Source organism: Chiloscyllium plagiosum, unplaced genomic scaffold (genome assembly GCF_037043375.1).
Source record: "Chiloscyllium plagiosum isolate Xiang-an unplaced genomic scaffold, Cpla_swu_hap1 HiC_scaffold_7, whole genome shotgun sequence".
Taxonomy (NCBI): Eukaryota; Metazoa; Chordata; class Chondrichthyes; order Orectolobiformes; family Hemiscylliidae; genus Chiloscyllium; species Chiloscyllium plagiosum.
Genome location: NW_028270145.1, coordinates 98,940,067 through 98,963,849, shown reverse-complemented (window position 1 = coordinate 98,963,849; position 23,783 = coordinate 98,940,067).

The window sequence follows — 23,783 nt, the reverse complement described above, 5'->3', positions numbered from 1 at the left end:
AGCATAGAAAGCATCTATCTGGATGCATCACAGCATTGTATGGCATTTGCTTTTCCAAGACTGCAAGAAACTACAGAGACTGGTGAATGCAGCCCAGCCCATCACGCAAACTAACCTGCCATCCATTGAATCCATCTTTACTGCCCAATGCCTTGACAAAGCAACCAACATAATTAAAGACCTTTCTCACCCCGGTTATACTCTCATCCACTTTCTTCCATCAGGCAGAAGATACAAATGTTTGAATACATGTACAAACAGATTCCAGAATAGCATCTTCCCTGCTGTTATCAGATTTTTGACCAGAGCTCTCAAATGTTAATTCTGATCTCTCTCTCTCTCTCAATACCTATGGTTGTTTCATTGTATTTTGCACTCTGTTCAGCTACCCTGATGTACATTCTATGGTATGATCTGCTCTTCTAGCATGCAAAACAACACTTTTCACTGTATCTTAGTACATGTGACAACAATAAATTAAACTCAAAACTCAAACATGGAACAATCAGCCAGTTCTAGCAGTTGATATGAACAAAGACACTAAGGGGTGCAGATGCATAGTTCCTTGAAAGTAGAGTCACGGGTATGCAGAATGATAAAGGTCTTTGGTGCGCTTGCCTTCATTGGTCAGTGCATTGAGTATAGGAGATGGGAGGTCATATTGCAGCTGTTCAAGACATTGGTGAAGGCACCTTTGGAATTGAGCATTCAATTCTGGCCTCCCTGCTATAGGAAAGATATTGTTAAACATGAAAGGGTTCAGAAAAGATTTACAAAGATATTGCCTGGATTGGAGAATTTGAGATATAGGAAGAGGCTAAATAGGCTGGGGCACTTTTCCCTGGAGTGTTGGAGGCCATAGGGTGATCATAAAATATGTTTACAATATCATGAGGGGCATGGAGAGGGTGAAAAGCCAAGATATTTTTTCCCAGGGTGGAGGAGTGCAAACATGGAAGACATAGGTTTAATGTGAGAGGGAAAAGATTTTAAAAAGACCTGAAAGGCAACTTTTCCACATAGAGTGTGGTGCGTGTATGGAATGAGCTGCCAGAGTAGGTGGTGGAAGCTGGTACAATTACAGTGTTTAAGATACATCTAGATAGGTATTTGAATGGGAAGAGTTAAGAGGGATATGGATCGAATGCTGACAAATGGGACTAGATTTATTTAGGATTATCTGGTCAAGGTGGACCAAAGGATCTATTTCCGTGCTATATAACTTGATTACTGTATAGGAATAAAAATTGGGAAAATGAAATGGGGTGCTTCACCCTTATTTTCCATGATGGCACAGAGATGACATCCACAACCTCGTGCCTAAAAAAGGTGAAGCTCCATTGGTCTTTTTTTTATGTTTTTTTTGGCACCAAGTATCGACTGGCTGGAAATGGTTGACATTTTCATAGCATTTGTCAGGTCTGCCCTCATTCAACTGTTGAGTGAGCGCGAGTAACAATTCATTTTGTTTGAAGTAGATATTGGGACTCAGCTTACTCAGTGGGGGCTTCAACCTTTTGTTTGCCCTTTTGTCATTGTTATCCAGTTATGCCCACTATATTCCAGGCAAAGTGCCAGTGCTGCCACCTGACTCTGTCACATCAGCTACTCTATTACACATTACTTGGGAAACTAAACCAGATTCCGGATTAACAGAACTGTGCAGCTGCAGATTCTCGTTTCAACTACAATTAAAACAATGGACCAAGTGGTGGTAACACAGTCACAGTTGCCAGGTTGCTATTACAACCGTAGCACTTCTGATTGTACCATTGACCCACTTAAATTATGTTAATCCATTCCTTCTTAAGCTTCAGCACTAACTGCGAGCAACATTAAGGAGGAAATTCCTTCCGGTCTGCTGCTTTGTCCCGCATCTGCAAACGTTTGTTTGCGAATGATGCAAGAATCAGTTTTACTTTCAAACAGTTTCTCATTTAAGGTACCTTTTGTGTTGATATTGAAAGGAAATAGCTGGCGACTAGCAAAAATATTGCATCATGTGATTTTTAAAAATTGAGTATGTTAGTGAATCAGTTAAGGCAAAATCTTAAATTCTTTCAGGTTAATGAGAGCATGTTAGTTCATTTCAGTAGAGCATATTGCATTGAGAACATGGATCCGTTACCAGAACAGGAATGCTAGTTAAGGTAATTAGTGTTTGTTTATCAAGATAGTTTACTGTTTGCTTTTAAAATTATAGTTAATTGAGTTGACATACTAACAGGCGAAAGTGAGGACACAAATGCTGGAGATTAGAGTCGAGAGTGTGGTGCTGGAAAAGGAATTGGCGGGTGGGGAAATGAGGAAACTGGTAAAATCCAGCTTGATGCCGTGTGGTTGGAGTGTCCCGAGGCAGAAGATGAGGTATTCTTCCTCCAGATGTGGGGTGGTTAGGGTGTGGCGATGGAGGAGGCCCAGGACCTGCATGTCCTTGGCGGAGTGGGAGGGTGAGTTGAAGTGTTTAGCCACTGGGCGGTGGGGTTGGTTGATGTGGATGTCCCGGAGGTGTTCTCTGAAGTGCTCCACAAGTAGGCATCCTGTTTCCCCAATGTAAGGAAGACTGCATCAGGAGCAATGCATATTGTAAATTACTCTGAAGCACTCTGCGAGTACCCCCACCTCCATCCACCTATCGCACTCTCAGCTGCCTTCCCCCCAGCCCCACCCCCCTCCCAGTTATTTCTCCACCCCCTCTGATCACAGCCTCATTTCTGATGAAGGGATTTTGCCTGAAACATCGATTCTCCTGTTCCTTGGATGCTGCCTGACCTGCTGTGTTTTTCTAGCACCACACTCTTGACATACTGACAGTCTGGCCCATTTTCATCAGCCCTGTATCGTGTAGCAATGTGAATGGAATCGATTCACATGCAAGTTAGTAGTTACTAGACCAAAAGGAGAGAGAACATTAAGAGAAGTGAACAGTTAAATAAGGAGAAAAATTTCCTTTCACTCCACTGACTCAGCAATGTTGGATCTAAAGTATCAATAATCTGTGCCTCTCTTGTGGCTGGTATAAAGACATTACAGCTTAAATAAAACAAAAAATAAAATGCACAATGCTGAAGCCATGTCGTGAGGTTGATGGTTCAATGTCTCCGATTCCCTTCAGGAAAGGCAGTTAGGAAGTGAAAAGCTTTGTTCACAAACTCGCTATGCACCAATGTGGTGTCAGAATGGAATGCATCCCCTCCTTCATGTGTCTAAATAGACCATTGAACATGACTAATAACCTCATGTCTCCTGTTGTCTGGAATTCTCAGGAGCCCTTACAAAAAAGGCGTACACGGTCATATTTTTCTTGTGCAACAGGTCCAGGATAATTAACTCATTAGCTCATTGGCAGTGTTCCTGCATCACGTCCAAAAAGTCTTGCAGGAGCATGGTTTCATTTATTTTAGTCAGTCAGTTTACATTCTAAAAGTGACGTTTCTAAAAAAAAACCGAATTATTATTGTTTAAATTCTGTCAGCACATCCCTCTTTTAAAAGGTACAAGTGTGTTATTTCCACTGCATGGTGCATACATAAAGAAAGTGATTCAAAAAGAGATAGAGTTGGCCTGGGCTCTCTCTGAATGGGTCAAATTTGGAAGAATTCATGCAGGGAGGTAGTCACACCATAGGAGTGACTACCAAGAGAGGTTGGAAGATAATGCAGGAGTCTCCTGTGGCTATCCCCCTCTCAAACATACCGTTTCGGATACTGCTGAGGTTGGTGGGGGGGTGGGGGGAGGAATAGCCTCTCAGTGGAAAATAGCACTGGCAGCCAGGTCTTTGGCACCATTATGGGCTTTGCTGTTAAGCATGATATGTCAAGATCCAACTGTGACAGGGGACTCTTTAGTGAGGAGCACAAACAGGCATTTCTGCTGCCGCAATAGGGATGGTGTGTTGCCTCCTTGATGTTAGGGTCAAGGACATCTCAGAATAGTTGCAGCAAATTCTCAAAAGAGAGTGTGAACAAAGGAGGAGGACAGCATTTTTGATTAGGGAAAACACCACAACTGTATTTAGACAGGATGTTTCTAGGGGATCGTCTAGTAAAGCTCTATGGGTGAAACTGAGAAATAAGAAGAGGATGATCACCTTGATGGGATTGTACAGCCTCCCCCCCCCACCCCCCACCACCACACACACCCCGCTCCGGCCCCAATAGTCAATGGGAGTTCAGGAGCAAACAGGAAGATTGCAGATAACTATAAGAATAATAGTAGGGTATTTTCACTTTCTAAACATAGTCTGGGACTCCCATAGTATTAAGGGCTTGGCTGATGAGGAATTTGTTAAGTGTGTTCAAAAGTAATTTCTTTCAAGAAAATATGTAGATGGCCCCACTAAAAAAGGAGCAAAACTCAACCTGCTCTTGGGAAATAAGGCAAGTGACTGAGGTGTTAGTGGGGGTGTACTTTGAGACCAGTGACCATAATTCAATTAGTTTCGAAATAGTTGTGGAAAAGGGTAAGTCTTGTATAAAAGTTAAAGTATAGAAGAGAAAGAGCTGAAAATGTGTTGCTGGAAAAGCGCAGCAGGTCAGGCAGCATCCAAGGAGCTGGAGAATCGATGTTTTGGGCATGAGCTCTTCTTCAGGCTTATGTCCGAAACGTCGATTCTCCTGTTCCTGTTCCCTGGATGCTGCCTGACCTGCTGCTCTTTTCCAGCAACACATTTTCAGCTCTGATCTCCAGCATCTGCAGACCTCACTTTCTCCTACAGAAGAGAAAGGCCAATTTTTACAGTATTCAGAATTTTCAGAAGTTGATGGAGGTAGGCTGTTTGCAGATAAAGGGATGACTAGGAAGTGGGAGGCTTTCAAAAGTAAGATAATGTGGGTTCAGTGTGAAAGGGAAGGCTGTCAGGAGCAGGGAACACTGGATGACTAGAGATATTGAAGCTCTAATCAAGAAAAAAGTATATGTCAAGTCTAGACAGCAGGGATCAAGGGAGTCCCTTACGGAGTATAGGGAGAATAGGAGTTCACAAGATGGAAATCAGGAGGGCATAGAAACATAGAAGATAGGAGCAGGAGGGGGCCATTCGGCCCTTCAAGCTTGCTGTGCCATTCATCACATTGATTGTCCAACGTGATCATAGTTGATTATCCAACTCAATAGCCTAATTCTGTTTTCTCCCCATAACCTTTTTTTTAATAGATATTTTATTGAAAATTTAATATATTTTTACAAGTTTACAAATAAAAAAAACCCAAGTATAAACATTGATATACAATTAAATCTTAGATAAATAATAACCAAAGTTTAACAAAAGAAAATACCGAGAGTAAAAAAACAAAATTCAACTAACTACTAATCTAACCTACAGCTAACCAGAATGTATAATTAAGTCTCTTACATTATTCAAATAGAAGAAAAAAAAACGGATGGATAACACAGAAATTGGATCGTGAGATACATGCTCGGAATGTATTAACATCAAATCGTAACAAGACCCGTATTCGGGCGGGATTCCTCTCCCAAGGGGCCCCGGACCAGCCAGGTTCGCCATCTCAATTAAGTAAAAGCCCATGTTAGGATGGCCGAAATATCTTTATTTATGTAATTCAAGAAGAGCTGCCATATTTTATGGAATAATGCAGTCTTTTGGTGCACCATATTTGTAAGGAAATCAAGGGGAATACATTCCATGATTAATCTGTGCCAATTTGAAAGTCCAGGGGGGCCCTCAGCCACCCAGTTTACCAAAATATGTTTCCTTGCACAGAAAGAGAGAATAGAAAATAATCCCTTCCCATGCATATCCAGGGAGGGTAAGTTCGAAAAGCCCAAAAGGAGAGATACAAGGTCCACTCTAATTTCCGTTCCTAAGATTTCTGTCAGAGCACTTGCTACTTTAGTCCAATATCTACAGATCTTATGACAGGTCCATAAGCAATGTACAAGAGTGCCCACCTCTATTTTACATTTGGGACACATTGGAGATGCTCCTGCCTTTAATTTTGCCAATCGGTCCGGTGCTATATGGGCCCGATGAAGTACCTTCAACTGAATGGCCTGAGTTCTGTTGCAGATGGTGATTCTTCTGGCATTTTCCCAAATGTTTCTATAGAGATTTCTAGTCCCAAATCCTGATCCCATGTTTTAAGCAGATTGTCCATATCTCCCGATACTTCACCATGTAATAAATGATAAATAGTACTGACGGAAGATACCCCCATTGGCCATAGCACTCTACGTTCTCTATCTGATTTATAAAGACTATCTAATAACGTGGTCTTCTTCTGAATGTAATCTCGAATTTGGAAGTATCAAAAGAGGTCTCCATTAGCTAATCCAAATTTCTGATGCAGCTGTTCAAAAGACATCAGGACCCCTTCTTTAAACAGATCCCCTAAGCATGAGATACCCCTGGATCTCCAGAGTTTGAAAGTGGCATCTGTAAGCCCCGGTTGGAATCCCCATGCTCCCACTATCGGAGCATAGGGGATGTTTTATGCGAGTTGCCCTCATTTTGCCGCATTATATTCTAAGCTTTAATTGTGTTTAGTATTATAGGGTTTTTACAGTGGTCCGTAATGATTTTCCTCTTGTCTGAAAATAAAAGGTTCATAAGTGGGCATTTTACTTGAGAAGCCTCGATGTCCAGCCAGATTGATTGCGGGTCAGATAAGACCCAATCAGCTATGTAACTTAATAGGGAACTTAACTGATATTTCCTAAAATCTGGGAAATCCAATCCTCCCCTTGCCTGTGGAAGCTGTAGCTTCTTCAGCTTAATGAGGGGTCATCTCTGATTCCAGATAAAGGAACCCAACCAGTCATATAATTTACGTAGTGCCAGTCTCAGCAGCATCACCGGAAGCATTCCCATAGGTTATAGGAGACGGGGCAGGACATTCATTTTAATTAGTGCTATTCTACCCAGCCAGGACTTTGGAAGGTCTCCCCATCGCTGAAGGTCCTGCCTTATCCTTTCCAGTAAATGCACAAAGTTAGCCTTGTATAACTGACCAAATACTGGGGTAATAAAAATGCCTAAATATAAGAAACCCTCCAGGGACCACGAAAAGGAAAAGTAGGATCCGTCCAATAAGTGAGATATACTAGCAAGGCCACTCATTGGCATAGCCTCCGATTTTGAGAAATTAATTTTGTAGCCTGAAAATACACTAAATGCATTAATAACTTGGATTAAGTGAGGCATGGACATCAAAGGATTACTGAGAAATAGAAGAACATCATCTGCAATAAGGGTAATTTTATGTTTACCTGTACCAATCCTCGGGGCCATTATATTAGGGTCAGCCCGTATAGCTTCTGCTAGTGGTTCAATTATTAGCGTAAATAACAATGGCGAGAGAAGACATCCCTGACGGCAGCCCCTATCCACACTGAAGCTATCCGAGCCTAATCCATTGGTAATCACAACTGCCTTGGGATTACTATATAATGTTGAGACCCATTTGATAAACACCTTTCCAATGCCAAACGTTTCCAATGTGTAAAACAAATATGACCATTCAACCCTGTTGAATGCCTTTTCCGCGTCTAATGAGACTACTACTCCTGGAATCTTTCCCTGATGGCAGGCTTGAATCACATTCAAAACCCTTCTAACATTATTAGATGATCTACAGCCCTTAATAAACCCCGTCTGATCCTCCTTTATAATATGTGGCAATACCCTTTCCCGCCTCAATGCTAACGTTTTAGAGGGGATTTTAAAATCTACATTTAGCAAGGATATTGGTCTGTATGACACGCAATCTTCTGGGTCCTTTCCTTTTTTGAGGATAAGAGAGATATTTGCCTTTTTCAGTGAAGGCGGGAGACAGCCCTGACTGTATGAATAGTAATACATGCCCATAAGTGGACCAACCAATATTCCTGTAAATTCTTTATAGAATTCAGCTTGAAAGCCATCTGGGCCAGGTGCCTTACCGCTCTGAAGTTGCCTGATTGCGTCAAGTATTTCTTGGATTGTTAGGGGAACATTCAAGACCGATACCTGTTCTGGAGTTAGGTCTGGAAAGGTCAGGATTTTAAAAAATGATTGCATCCCTCCTAGTCCTGTCTTCACAATCCTGCGATTTATATAAATCAGAATAACATTTTCTAAAGATTGCATTAATCCTTTTATGATCATGAGTCAAAATACCCGTACTTTCCTTGATAGATGTGATAGTTTGAGGGGCCTTCTTTTTCTTTGCAAGAAATGCTAAGTATCTACTGGGTTTATTGCCAAATTCATATAACCTTTGTTTTGCAAATAATATTTCCCTCTTAGCCGTTTGGGTAAGAGTGGTGTTTAGAGCTGTCCTAAGGGCCATAATCCTTTGTAATTTGATAATAGAAGGTCTGTCAGCATATACTATTTCAGCCGCTTTTAAGCGAGCATCGAGCAGACGCTGTTGTTTTCCCTTTAATTTTTTCTGGGTCGCTGAGTATGAGATGATTAAACCTCGCGTGTAAGCTTTGATGGTCTCCCACATCATTGATGGGTTGATAGCCGTACCTGAATTAATTTCTAAAAAAGTTTTAAATTCTTGAGAGAAGTACTTTACAAATTTACTATCTTTCATCAGGAAAGGGTCCATACGCCAGTGCTGGAGGGATGTCTCATTGTTCCTCACCTTGATTCCATATATACAGCAGCATGATCGGAAATTGCTATACTGCCTACTTTACAGGATGGTATGTAATTTTTAAAAATCGAGGGGGTAAAAAACATATCGATTCTGGTATGACATTTATGTGGATTGGAGTAAAAAGAAAAATCTCTGCCCTGTGGATGAAGGCATCTCCATACATCTACTAATCCTAATTCTTTGTTCAGATCCACCAATTGTCTAGATCTGGGAGATACTCCTGCAGTACTCTTGGGAATCCTATCTATTTCTGGATCCATAATACAAGTAAAATCTCCCCCTATAATTGTATGACGAGCACCAAGAGCCATCAATTTTGAGAAGGCCTCTGTTATAAATTTAAAAGGATGTGCCAGGGGCAATACAAATTTAAAATCCCATATTACTCTCCATTTATAAGGGCTTTAATCAGAATATATCATCCAGATTCGTTTTTTATCTGATTTAGGATTTTGAAAGGGAAATTCTTCCAAATAGGAATAACAACTGCCCTCCTTTTTGAGCTAAAAGAAGAAAAAAAGGCCAGATCAAATCCACCCTGTCGTAATATCAAGTGTTCTTTATCCTCTTATAGGAGAGCTACATCAACCCTTTCTTTCTTGAGGTTTGATAATATTTTCTTCCTTTTGACTGGTGAATTACTTCCCTTGACATTCCAGGTGCACCACTTAACTGACTGATCAACCATAATCGTCCGGGCAAATCCGAAACCCCTCGGGAGGGGAAACCCTATCCAGAACATCCCGAGCATAGAGGATATAAAGTTCACAAAAATAAAGGCTCTTTAATACACTCACATCGATATAATAAAAATTATTTCTAAATAAAAAAAAACATATTTAAATGGAGATTTTCCCCCTTGTTCCCAGGGGATATCACTTCCTTTCCAAAAGTCCATCATATCCTCTCCCAACCAGCGCCCCACCCTTGACCCAGGCGCTCCTCGCTAGGATGAAGAAAATTCAAATATACTACAGAGCTAGAGTTAAAATTGAGCACCCTAAACCTCCCCCCCACCCCGCCCCACACCCACACCAACACCTGGATATATTTGGTAATGTTAATACCATTAACCATATAACTATAAAATTACAGCCTCAACAAGTAATAATTAAATATAATAATACAAAATAACGGGGAAAACAACCCCGCTCCTAAAGATAGAGATAAAATACGATAAGGTAACCACCTCCCCCCACCAACATTAACTAGACCCCCCGGCCTATATATATATAGAATTTTTAAAAAGTGGGGGGAGAAAATCATTAAGTAGCGAACAAATAAATAAATCCCTCTCCCCACCCCCCAAGATAATATTAAACAGTAAGGTAAAAAAGGGATTAATATATTAAAAAAAGGGAGATATAAACCGGAGTGGGGGGAGAGCAAAACAATATCAATTAACTCTTAACAATTATCTAAGAGAGTCCAAAAATTCCTTGGCCTTTTCCGGCGATCCAAAGTTATACACAGACCCTTCATGGTTAAAGGGTAGCGTCACTGGGTAGCGCAAGGAGTACTGAATATTTAAGTCCCTTAAACACTTCTTCGCTTCATCAAATGCCTTCCTCTTTCGGACCAGAGCAGGGGAAAAGTCCTGGAATAACATAATCTTGGATCCTTTATAAATCATGGCTTTGCCATCTTTTCCAAGATTTCTGGAAGCTTCTAAGAGCATCTGCCTCTCCTCATAGCTCTGCAGCCAGAACAGGACCGGGCAGGGGCGCTGGATCGAGCTGGGCTTGCATATTGCAACCCGGTAGGCCCATTCCACCCTTACCTGGCCTGATCCAGCCTCCAGATTTAAAAGCTGTGGAAGCCACTGTTCAAGGAATGCTGTAAGCTGGCCTTCTTCTTCCCGCTCGGGAATGCCCAGCAAACGAATATTTTTTTGACGACCTCAAAAATCGATGTGATTCTCTAAGGTCCGGACTCGCTGTTCGAGAGTCAGGACCCCATCCACGGCCGATTCTACAGCAGCTTTGGAGGTCATGGCCTTTAGCTCCGCCCCTCTGACTCAGTGCTCAATTTCCTTGATGTCTCGGTCGTGCTTTTGCAGCGCGGCCGAGAGTGAGTCCCATCGGCTTCGGGACTCTTCAATGAAGGCATTGATCTTCGCATCGAGTTTGGAGATTATTTCCACAAGGCTCGGCACCATAGGTAAGTCCCCCGGGGCGGCTGCGGACGTCTCTGCTACAGCTGGAGAGGGTGGGGGAAGGGTTCCTGCCTGCTGAGAGCTGTGGGCTCCCTTCCCTTTAGTCATTTTTACTGGAGATTAAATTGTTTAAATTCAATACTAAGCAACTAATTACATTAAGTAAAAACTATTTTAAATGATTTGGTGAGTGTGATGGGGGTGGGTGACCCACTTTGCCCAAGTCCTGGGAGGAGCACGATAGACTCAGACCTGCTGTTTCATCGCCGTCTTGGATCCCCCTCCCCATAACCTTTGGTCCCATTCATCCCAACTGCTATATCTAGCCTCCTCTTGAATATATCAATCTTTTGGCATCAACTACTTCCTGCAGTAATGAATTCCACAGGCTTTGGGTGAAGAAATGTCTCCTCATCTCCATTGTAAATGGTCCACCCATGAATCCTCAGACTGCCACCCCTAGTTCTGGATACACCAATCATTGGAAACATCCTCCCTGCATCTACCCTGTCTAGTCCTGTTAGAAGTTTATAAGTCTCTATGAGATCCCTCCTCATTCATCTAAACTCCATTGAAAGCAACCCTAAACTAGTCAACCTCTCCTCATATGTCAGACCCACCATCCTTGGAATCAGCCTGGTAAACCTTCGCTGCACTTTCTCAAGAGCAAGAGCATCCTTCCTCAGAAAAGGAGACCAAAACTGCACCCAATATTAAGGTGTGGCCTCACCAAAGCCCAGTACAACTGCAACAACTCATCCCTGCTCCTGTATTCAAAACCTCACACAATGAAGGCCAAAGTACCATTTGCCTTTGTTTAAAAAAGTGGACATGAGATGGCTTTGGCAGTTAAGGAGAATTAGAATCCAAAGAGATTCTACAAGTAACTACAGAGCAACCTCAATTATCCAAAGGACACAGGCAGGGAGTATTTTGTTCAGTTAATCGAATTCTGGATAATCGAATGCTGGATAACATAGTCTAGCCAAGCACTGAGACATTGCGATCTTGCCAGATAATCGGCTAATCGAATAATCGAATGCTGGATTATCGAGGTTCCTCTGTATGTTTAGTAAATTTGTGTATGACACCAAAATTGGTGGTATAATGGAAAGTTAAGAAGGTTATCTCTGATTACAATTGAGTCAACGAGCTGAGGAGTATCATATGAAGTTTAATTTGAATAAATACGAGGTATTGCATTTTAGTAAACAAACAAGGGCAGGACTTAAAAAAATAGAACTAAGACCTTGGATAATGTTGTAGAACAGAGAGACTAGGGGTTTAGGTACATAATTCTTTGAAGTTTGCATTATATGGAGAAATTGTGATAAAGGTATTGTTTAGTACACTTGCCTTCATTGCTCTGACCTTTGAGTATAGAAGTTGGGGTATCAGGTTGTACAGGATGTTGATGAGGCCTCATCTCAAGAATTGTGTCCAGTTCCAATTTCCCTGTTATAGGAAGAATGTTATTAAGCTAGAGTGGATTCAGAAAAGGTTTATCAGGATGTTTGCCGGAATGGAGAGTTTGATTTATAAAGGAGAGGCTAGATAGGCTGAGACTTTTTTCACTGGAGCGTAAGATGTTGAGGGGTGACTTCATAAGATTTATAAAATTATGAGGGGTAGAGATAAGGTGAATGCCAGGTATCTTTTCCCTAAGGTGGGGGATTTCAAGACTAGGGGGTATATTTTTAAGGTGAGGGGAGAAGGGTTTTAAAAAGACATGAGGGGCAACTTTTTCACACAGAGAGTGTTTCGTATGTGGAATGAACTTCCAGAGGAAGTGATAGATGCAAATGCAGTTACAACATTTAAAAGATATTTGGATAAATACATGAATAAGAAATGTTAGCAGATGGATATAGATCCTTAGGGATTAGGTGATAGGTGGGTTTGGATCGACTGAGGCTTGGAGGGCCAAAGGGGTGTTCCTGGGCTGTAAATTTTCTTTGTTCTTTGTTTGGAGGGATACGGTCCAAGCATAGGCAGGTGAGATTAGTTGAATTTGAGAACATGGTCAGCGTGGATTGGTCGGACTGAATTTCCATATTGTATGACTCCATGACACCAGCGGGTGCTGCCAACTCTAGCCTGCAAAAATACCCACTGAAGTGGCAGTATCTGAGCTGATGGGGATTGCAGGAGGCAGCCTTGTTGGTTCATCCTCTGAGGGATCTTTGGCTTCTTCTTCAGAGGTGGAGGAGATGTCTTGTAGGACTGCCTTCTAGATTGTGGAAACTGTGCATATTCTGCTGGAACCTATAGGACAGAAGAGAAAGTGTCATGAGAAATGGTTTGAGTGTGTTAAGCATGTATTTACAATGGCAGTAATGGGAGAACAACACAGCAATGGATTATGGTTCTTACTTCGTTTGCAGGCCAGGTTCTCCAGTTTCCTCCCAAAATCCAAAGATGTGCAGGTTAAGTAGATTAGTCATGGGAAATGCAGGGTTAAAGGGAGAGGATAGACAGCTGCGTTTGGGAGGGATGCTTTTCAGAGGGTCTGTGCAGACTCAATGGGCCAATTTTATGATTCATTGATTGTATGAATGGATAGGAAGCTGCTGTTCCCCTTAGTTAAAAGGTCAAAAACAACAGCCATAATTTACAGGTCAAAACCCTGAGGTTTTAGAGGGGATTTGAGGGAAATAGTGTTCACCTAGAGGGTGCTGGGAATCTGGAATGCACTGCCTGGGAGGGTTGTAGAGAAGGGAGATCTCACAGCACCTTAAAAGGTACCTGGATGAGCACTTGAAGTAATACCTCCAAGAAGATGGCCAAGTGCTGGAGCGTGAGACTGATGTAGATTTAGAGTAGTTTTTTCAGTGCAGACATGATGAGCCAAAAAGACTCTTCTGTACTGTATGATTCTATGGAGGTTTTGGCATCACCACATGACAGTCAGGGCCACGATCATCTCCGAATATTGAGTGAGAAGCCAAATATCAGGGACCCCACTGAAGGAGGGATTGAGTGGGATAAAGTAGCCGATGGTGCAGGTGGGAGAAAGGAGGTGAGGTGACCTGTGTGAATGAGTAGGAGGTGCTGAGGCCATGCATAGTTAGTAGTGTGATGGGATTTGGGTGGGTGACAGTGAGCAGGGAAGATGTTGCATACAGTAGTGAGCTTTGGTGGGAGATGCAATCGGTAGCAGAGATGGAGTGAGTGTGAAGCAGCAAAGGGAAGATGGTGACACTTACTCTCATGGTACAGAAAAGATGATGAGTGCCCCCAATGAATGAGGAGGAAATGCAGGGGGCAGGGATGCTTAGTCATCTGGGAGGATGTGGTGGGTCGAGAGTTAAGTGGATGTGAAGCATGCTATGAGGAGAGTTATAATCCATGAGCCTTGGTGAGATGAATGTGCAGTGGCAGAGTTAGAGTGAGTGGTGACTCTCTGATTGTGAGGTAGCAGAGAGAGGATTGTGGCTCTTACCCATGCGGAGAACAGAAGATCATTAACCTTCTTATTGCACTGCCGATATGTTGTGATTCAACTTGGACATTGCACTGAGCTGGGTTCAGGTATCTGAGTCCAGGGATATGGCTTTGATGGTCAGCAGAAATAAGCAATGCCCTTCTCTCCACCACCCCATCCACCAGGAGATCTAACCTGCAACTAAGGGCCATTTCTTTTGGGATAATGTTGAAGGTCCACAGCGTAAAGAGTTGTTCAAATGTCTGAAATGGTGTGGAACTGGCTTCTAATAAGACACCAACAATGTGAATGACACAGAATCTTGGTTGCAGCAATCACACCTGTCTCTCATTAGACGTAGGAATAGAAGTAGGCCATTCAGTCCATCAAGTCTGCTCTGCCATTCATCAAGATAAAGGCCCACTTGATAATCCTCAACTTCACTTTCCTGTCTTTTCCTCATAATCCTTGATTCCCCAACTGATTCAAAATCCATCTAATTTTGACTTGAATGTCGTTAATGACCCAGCTTAGACGACCTTCAGTAGGCAAGATTTCATTACCATCTGAGGGAAGAAATTCTTAAATATTCCAGTCCTTATTCTGGGATTATGCCCTCTGGTTCTCGACTCTTCCACATGGGGAAGTAACCTTCTGCATCTACCCAGTCAAGTCCTCTAAGAATCTTGTAAGGGCTGGCTCCAATGCCTATTGAGTGGTTCCATGAAGTTGGTGGCATAAGAAATGCAACGAAGAGCAGAAGATTATATTAGAAAAGTCACGATTGGTTATGATGGGTTGGATGTCATGAATCTTATTTGAATAACACTTTGCCAAATAGCAAAGGGAAAACTGAGCCCTGTGAACCCATTACTGTGTATTTTGATTGGGCTCATTATTCCATAGTAATTGAACAAAGATTTGCTCCAAAAATTAAGGCATGGAAAAACCACTGGAACGCAAAGACCTTTGACAGTTCCCCCAAACGAAACTAATAAATTGGAAGCCAGAACCAAATGTAAATATCAATTCATACAAACAAGCAGTTTAAATAAGTGACCAATTCATTTCTTTTAATGTAAACTCTAATGATTTTCAAATGATTAAGAATAAAAGTAATGTCCATTTTCAAAAACTGTGTATAAAAACCAAATATACTTTAACTTTCTGTTGAGTTTACTTCAGCGCTACACCTCCTGCCCATCAGTGAGGCATGGACATTCTGTAGATTATTTCTGTTGAAAGTATTAATATTGCCTTACAAGTTAGAGTACAGATTTTACCCTATGATTCAACTATCACATAGCTGGATACATAAATAAGTGGAAGTCTGACCTTTTAAAGGCCTAAATTGAATAGTTAGGGCTGGAATTACATCGCATTTTAACATATCAAAAAACGTCCTTGTATACTGTGTATATTTCCAAGCAAGGGATTTAAAACGTGGACAGATTGCTGTTATCTGCATCACTGGACTGAACATTTGAGGTGCTGTATTGATTGTGATGGCTCAGCTTCATAATTGATTGGCTGATCAGTTGAAATTTATACCATGTTGGCTAAAATTATGTTAATGAATCACAAGTTTCCAACAAATGTACAGGCTGAAATCTTCCTTAGCAATAGTTGATAGTCTGTAATAAAATATTCTATCTACTTTTTACCCACATCAGATCTTTACAAATTTCTGTTCCCAGAGTCTGAAAAATTGTCTACATTGTATTGAGATCAAGACAAATAGACACATCAAGTTAAAGACAGATCTATTTGTAACTATAAGAATGCTATAGGTACAGGCAGTACAAGCTCATAGTTGCAGAGCTGGTCTTTGATAACCCAATACTACATGGAACTGTAAGTCTGCCTTCTCTGGAGAGCTGTGACCTGAATGATGGAGGAGGTTAATGGAATTACTGCTTCTGGTATGCAGTTGAAAATGGATAAGCACAACCTCAAAGGCTTGTGTTTTCAGACACCGAAGATATGAATATAATGGAAGGGTAAACCTTAATCGATTAAACTACTGACCCCCCTGTACCAGCGCGACAGTGGAAGTGCTTAGATATTCAATCTCACGTACACCTGAGCCCACACCCTCTTGAGCTATTGCTTCTATCTCCAGAGAGTGGCAATTGATTTTTTTACATGAGCTATTTTCAAATGAGGTCATGACGGAGGCTTTTATTCTGTTCGGTTCTTTATTTTTCCAGCTTTAGAGCAGGTTTATCCATTCTTATGTCCATGTTAATACAACCTAACCTTAACATTCAAATCCATATGCAAGGATTAAATGGGGCTGCTATCTTTTAAATTACTCACTGTCCACAATGCAGCACAATCCTCATAAACCTGTTAACACGTCTATATTTATTGTCTCATTTGTATAAAAATAGAACATTTTTAAAAATAGACAGCTTCAAAAACAGCTGCATTTCTGTTTGGACAAATGTGATGGTGAGGGGGGGTAGTTTAACTTGCAGGGTGCTATCGATGAGCTCGATCAAAGTGCGTTGAAATGAGAATGAATCATTTTCCTGGAGTTAACATTCAGAACATTCAGTGTTAGGGAGTATTTATGTAGAACTTTTTTCTCTGCAAAATAAATGATGAAGGGAAATGTAAACAGTGTGCATAGATCTTTACAGACCTACCTTCCTTGAGGACAGTACAGATGAACTAGACAGTGAACCCTGTTACGACAAGAGTTTGTTTTGACTTTCAGATACTTTGGACGAGGATCCAAGTGAAAGATGTATGCTTAAATAAATTCCACAGAAATCTGGGTAATGATGGCTAACTGGATTAAACACAGATGAAGATATAGGAAACTAAGAGAACTAATAGAAATATTGGCAGGGAGAGAAATAAACACAGTTCCATAGGGAATATCATAAAAGAGATGTCTATTCCTTTTAATCGAAATACATAAGTGTTCAGGATATCAAATTTCTTGACAACACAAAACGACAGAAAGAATTATAAAAAGAGGCCAGGATTTACAGAAAATTATGCATAATTTCACATTGAACAGATTACATTTAGTGTTAATAAACAGGGCAAAAAAGGAAGATATTTGAGTAGGCACAAGGAAATTGATAGAGAAATGTGACAGTAACAAGGTACACACTGGGGGAGGGGATGAGTAACCTAGGTGAAGCAAATGGCAGCTGAGAGCCACACAATGGGATTTGTGGTCTCATGCAACAAGTCATTGTACACAATGTTTAATAATATTCAGTCGCAGGCGGACTCGGAGGAGGTCCTGTTTCTAGAATCCAAAATGTATATTAAACAGAATCCATGCTGAATTTCGGATTTTTCTGTGAAGCCTTAGCCACAGATGAAACTTTCTGATGAAAACCTTCTGATGAAATCAGTTCCTGCGAACTGTTTAAAAAGAAGATGGTGCCTTCTATTGCAAGTAAACCCATTTGTGTGTCACTTGGTTGCTCTGTATTGTCCTCCAAAATTAAGATTTTTTTTTAACCCTTGGTTTGTATTGAGCTTTATTAGTTCCATAGAACATAGAACATAGAAGAATACAGCGCAGTACAGGCCCTTTGGCCCTCGATGTTGCGCCAATCCAAGCCCACCTAACCTACACTAGCCCACTATCCTCCATATGCCTATCCAATGCCCGCTTAAATGCCCATAAAGAGGGAGAGTCCACCACTGCTACTGGCAGGGCATTTCATGAACTCACGACTCACTGAGTAAAGAACCTACCCCTAACATCTGTCCTATACCTACCACCCCTTAATTTAAAGCTATGCCCCCTCGTAATAGCTGACTCCATACGTGGAAAAAGGTTCTCACGGTCAACCCTATCTAAACCCCTAATCATCTTGTACACCTCTATCAAGTCACCCCTAAACCTTCTTTTCTCCAATGAAAACAACCCCAAGTGCCTCAGCCTTTCCTCATACGATCTTCCTACCATACCAGGCAACATCCTGGTAAACCTCCTCTGCACCCGTTCCAGTGCCTCCACATCCTTCCTATAGTATGGCGACCAAAACTGCACACAATACTCCAGATGCGGCTGCACCAGAATCTTATACAACTGCAACATGATCTCAGGACTCCGGAACTCAATTCCTCTACCAATAAAAGCCAGTACGCCATATGCCTTCTTCACCGTACTATTTACCTGGGTAGCAACTTTCAAAGATCTGTGTACATGGACACCAAGATCCCTCTGCTCATCCACACTACCAAGTATCCGACCATTAGCCCAGTACCCCATCTTTTTGTTACTCTTACCAAAGTGAATCACCTCACACTTAGCTACATTGAACTCCATTTGCCACCTTTCTGCCCAGTTCTGCAGCTTATCTATATCCCGCTGTAACCTGCCACATCCTTCCTCACTGTCAACAACTCCTCCGACTTTCGTATCATCCGCAAACTTGCTCACCCAACCTTCTAGCCCCTCCTCCAGGTCATTTATAAAAATGACAAACAGCAATGCTTCCAAAACAGATCCTTGCGGAACACCACTCGTAACGGCACTCCAAGATGAACCTTTACCATCAACTACTACCCTCTGTCTTCTTCCAGCCAGCCAATTCCTAATCCAAACCTCTAACTCACCCTCAATGCCATACCTCCGTATTTTTTGAAGTAGCCTACCATGGGGAACCTTATCAAACACCTTACTAAAATCCATATACACCACATCTACCGCTTTCCCCTCGTCCACCTCCTTAGTCACCTTCTCAAAGAATTCAATAAGGTTTGTGAGGCACGACCTGCCCTTCACAAACCATGCTGACTATCCTTGATCACATTATTCCTATCCAGATGTTCATAAATCCTATCCCTTACAATTCTCTCTAAGACTTTGCCCACAACAGAAGTGAGACTCACCGGCCTATAGTTACTAGGGTTATCCTTACTCCCCTTCTTGAACAAGAGAACCACATTTGCTAGCCTCCAGTCTTCTGGCACTACTCTTGTAGACAACGAGGACATAAAAATCAAGGCCAATGGCTCTGCAATCTCCTCCATTGCTTCCCAGAGAATCCTAGGATAAATGCCATCAGGCCCAGGGGACTTATCTATTTTCATCCTTTCCAGAATTTCCAACACTTCTTCCCTACATACCTCAAAGCCATTCATTCTACTTAATTGTGACTCAGTATTCACATCGGCAACGATGTCCTGTTCCTGAGTGAATACTGACGAAAAGTATTCATTCAGTGTCTCCCCAATCTCTTTAGCCTCCACACGCAACTTCCCACTACTATCCTTGACTGGACCTATTCCTACCCTGGTCATTCTTTTATTCCTGACATACCTATAGAAAGCCTTAGAGTTTTCCCTAATCGTACAACTAAGGACCTTTCATGTCCCCTCCTTGCTGCTCTTAGCTCTCTCTTCAGGTCCTTCCTGGCTACCTTATAACTCTCAATCGCCCCAATTGAACCTTCACGCCTCATCTTTACATAGGCCGCCCTCTTCCATTTAACAAGGGATTCCAATTCCTTATTAAACCACGGCTCCCTCACACGACCCTTTCTTCCCTGCCTGACAGGTACATACTTATCAAGGACACTCAATAGTTGCTCCTTGAACAAGCTCCACATATCAATTACGCCCTTGCCTTGAAGCCTACTTTTCCAAGCCACGCATCCTAAGTCATGCCTCACCGCATCATAATTTTCCTGCCCCCAGCTATAACTCTTGCCCTGCAGTGCACACTTATCCCTCTCCATCACTAGAGTAAAAGTCACCAAATTGTGGTCACTGTCCCCAAAGTGCTCACCTATGTCTAATTCTAACACCTGGCCTGGTTCGTTACCCAGAACCAAATCCAGTATGGCCTCACCTCTTGTTGGCCTATCTACATATTGTGTCAGGAAACCCTCCTGCACACATTGGACAAACACCAACCCATCTAACGAACTAGAGCTATAGCTTTCCCAATCAATATCAGGAAAGTTAAAGTCCCCCATAACAACCACCCTATTACTTTCACTCTTCTCCTGAATCATCCTCGCAATCCTTTCTTCTACATTTCTAGGACTATTAGGAGGCCTGTAAAAAACTCCTAACAGGGTGACCTCACCTTTCCTATTCCTAACCTCAGCCCAAACTACCTCAGATGGCGAGTCTTCATCCATCGTCCTTTCCACCGCTGTAATACGATCTTTGACAAGCAATGCCACACCTCCCCCTCTTTTACTCCCACCTCTGACCCTACGAAAACATTTAAACCCTGGAACCTGCAACAGCCAATCCTGTCCCTGTTCTACCCATGTCTCCGTAATAGCCACAACATCAAAGTCCCAGGTACGAACCCACGCTGCAAATTCACCTACCTTATTTCGTATACTTCTTGCATTGAAGTATACACACTTCAAGCCACTTTCCTGTTTACAGGCACCCTCCTTTGAGATTGATGCCATGTTCCTAACCTCCCTACACTCCAGGTCCTGCACCCTAAAGCTACAGTCTAGGTTCCCATGCCCCTGCAGAGTTAGTTTAAACCCCCCCCCCCCCCCCCCCCAAGAGCACTAGCAAACCTCCCCCCAAGGATACTGGTGCCCCTCAGGTTCAGGTGTAGACCATCCTGTTTATAGAGGTCCCACCTTCCCCAGAAAGAACCCCAGTTATCCAAATACCGGAATCCCTCCCTCCTGCACCATCCCTGTAGCCACACATTTAGCTGTTCTCTCTCCCTATTCCTCGACTCTCTATCACGTGGCACGGGTAACAAACCAGAGACAACAACTCTGTTCATTCTAACTCTGAGCTTCCAACCTAGCTCCCTGAAAGCCTGCCTAACATCCTCAGCCCACCTCCTACTTATGTCATTGGTGCCAATGTGGACCACGACTTCGGGCTGCTCCCCTCCCCCTTAAGAACCCGGAAAACACGATCAGAGACATCACGTACCCTTGCACCTGGGAGGCAACATACCAAATGTGAGTCTCTCTTGCCCCCACAAAACCGCCTATCTCTGCCCCGAACTATCGAGTCCCCAATTACTATTGCTCTGCTCTTCTCCGCCCTTCCCTTCTGAGCAACGGTGACAGGCTCTGTGCCAGAGGCCTGAGCCCCATTGCTTACCCCTGGTAAGTTGTCCCCCCCACAAGTATCCAAAACGGTATACTTGTTCTTGAGGGGAACGGCCGCATGGGGTCCCTGCACTGGCTGCTTCCTCCCAGTCCCCCTCACTGTCACCCATCTCTCTGCAATCTTTGGAGTTACTACTTCCCTAAAGCTCCGATCTATGACCCCCTCTGCCTCCCGAACGATCCTAAGTTCATCCAACTCCAGCTCCAGTTCCCGAACACGGTCTTGGAGGAGCTGGAGATGGGTGCACTTCCTGCTGTTCCAATTGCTGCTGGCATTTAAAAAAGAGCACCTAAAAAGATGAGAGTGGGCATTACTTTGCACTTTCTGAACATGCTGGAGATAATTCCTGTGCATGCTCCTTGGTGACCTTTCCATGTCAGTAAACCTATTAAATTACCAGCTCCATTGGAGACCCCATTGCCAAACCCAGCAGAAGGTATCATTTGAGCCGCTAAACTGGCTACATACAGAATATGAACCATCTTGACCAAAACCAAGAGAGGTCATTTTAATATAAATCGCCCATGGAAACTGGCCGGGTCGGATTTGTGATCCCTTTTGCACACATTCAGGGAGCATGTGAGAGAGATTATTGCTATTGTCCCCATTGGAATGGGTTCAAGTGAAATAAGTTCAAAAAGCTCGGACCAGATTCACTAAAAAAGCACTGTTTATTGTTAGCCTGTGCATGATGGTAAGGTTCTAGAGCAACATGTTTCAAGCTGAACTGGGTCCAACCTCTTAGCTGTGAATGAATACATGAATATTGGGGTCACAGTGTATTCACAGATTACCTCAGAGACCTGTCTACATATTTATTAAATCCTCACTCACATTTTATTATCCTTCAGGGTTTAAGCCTCTTTAGGGTCCCAGACTTCTCATAAAAATACTGAAAACATTACATCATTTTAGAGTTCTTGCTGAGATTGTGTTTTTTTGTCTTCAAAACCCATCTGAATAAACACGATAGAAGCTTCGTGTGTAACAATACTCTTAAAGAGGAATAGGCTTTGGACAATAAAGCATTAAGCTGGGCTATCTTTTGAGGTTAATGCAATGGCATCATTACAAAGAGGAGTAAGGGTGTTCCCTCCTGTGTATGTCATTAAAATAAGGTATCATTATCAACAGCTGTTAGTGGGACCATAGTGTGCACAAATGATTGTGTCTCTAACATTGCAAAGTGACTGCACTTCAAAGGATTGAAAAGCACTGTGGGACGTCTCAAAGTAGTGAAAGGCGATTCAACAATGTAAACATTTTCTATTGAGTAATTGGAAATGGCTTTTTGTACTTATTATTTTTATTCTAGATTTTTTCATTAGTTTGCAATATGCAGATTTGAAACAATATTTTAAGAGTCAAGTTTTAGCTCCCTATTTGCAGTATGTTTGCTTTTCAGTGACTGGAATTAATCATCCTGCATTACTCACTAATTCTCTAGAAAGTAGATCAAATTAAGGCACTTGGAGGATTTCTGAAACAGAAAGAAATAAAACAAAACAAAGACAGATAAAAAGGACTTATCTTTGGTATCAACATTTGTGGGAGATTAGGGAACAACAAAGCATTGAGGCGCAAAATGCAGAAACTCAAAGTTTTAGGTAAGTGGTGTCAGTGTGAGAAAATTAAATTTGAAATGAGTACTAGCTATTTTAGAAGCACCACAAAGCTAACATTTCCAGATAATGTAGTTCATACTGAAAGGAAATCGGAAATCAGTCACCAGCACCTCCTCATCAAAGCTTCCAGATCTGAAGGCTTTCTTTATCGTGCCATAGTACCTAGCCAGCATGATGGGCAGTGTTTTAACCTAGCGCCTATGTAAATCCAGGCCATCTGTCGAGATAATGCTGTCATTTTTAGTCAAACTAGCTTCTTCCTTCAATTTCTTTTGCTTCTGTCTCACAATGACATAGCACAGAGGACGGGTAATTACCATTAGAATGCTGAATTCATGCTAAAAGGAACAGTTGATGCAAATAGCACTTTTAAGGGGAAACTAGGTGAACTCATAGGGGGGAAAGGAATGGAAGGTCATGCTTATTACCTCAAATGAAGATGTTTTCATGGAGATTGAGCACAAACAATGGAATAAATGTATTGAGCCAAATAGTCTGATTCTTTGCTGCATTTTCTACGTAACTTGAGCTAACCAACAGATCACTTATACCAGCACTTTCATTCGCCTTTCTCAGCAAGTATCAATCGCTGCATGCCAGGGCTACCCTACTTTCTAGCATGCTGTGTTTCCAAGTAGTGGTCATTCTTTAATCCATTCAACATGTCAACAAAGGTGAATATGGACCTGAGGATCACCATGTCTCATGTAAGGTTAAGAAGGTGGGACCTTCATGGTAACCTCAGCTAGTGCAAGGATTATAACAATGCTATTGGCATCTCTCTACATCATAAACCAGCCAACTGAGCCAGCAGCATCAGCCTACATTTTGTGCCCATGTCGCTGAGTGGGGCTTGAATCTGTGATGTAAGAGCTCCACATGGATCAGTA